The sequence below is a fragment of the Propithecus coquereli genome, unplaced genomic scaffold (assembly GCF_000956105.1).
Source record: "Propithecus coquereli isolate 6110/MARCELLA unplaced genomic scaffold, Pcoq_1.0 Scaffold17, whole genome shotgun sequence".
Classification (NCBI taxonomy): Eukaryota; Metazoa; Chordata; class Mammalia; order Primates; family Indriidae; genus Propithecus; species Propithecus coquereli.
The window spans coordinates 731021-731578 of record NW_012141635.1 but is presented as its reverse complement, the minus strand read 5'-3'; positions in this window follow the sequence as shown (position 1 = coordinate 731578).

Genomic DNA, 558 nt, shown 5'->3' with positions numbered 1-558 from the left:
CTAAAAGGATCATTCTATAGTAATAAAGGAATCAATTCAGCAAGAGGATATAACAATTATAAATATATACGTATCTAAGACCAGCAAGATATATAAAGCAAATATTAGATCTAATTAGAAAGATAGACTCCAATACAATAATAGTGGAAAACTTCAATACCCCACTCTCAGCATCAGACAGATCAACTAGAGAGAAAAATCAACAAAGAAACATTGAATTTAAACAGAACTTTAGATCAAATGGACTTAGCAGACATTTACAGAAAATTTTATGCAACAGTTACAGAATACACATTCATCAGCACATGAAACATTCTTCAGATTACCATGTGTTAAGCCACAAAACATGCCTCAACAAATTTTAAAAAATTGAAATTTTATCAAAAGGACAACCTGCACTCGAATTTTTATGGCCGCAATTCACAATCACAAAGATGTAGAATCAACCCAAGTGCCCATCAACTCATGAGTGGATTAATAAAATGTGGTATGTGTACCCCGTGGAGTACTACTCAACCATAAAAATTAATTAATACTTTTTGCAACAATCTGGGTGGA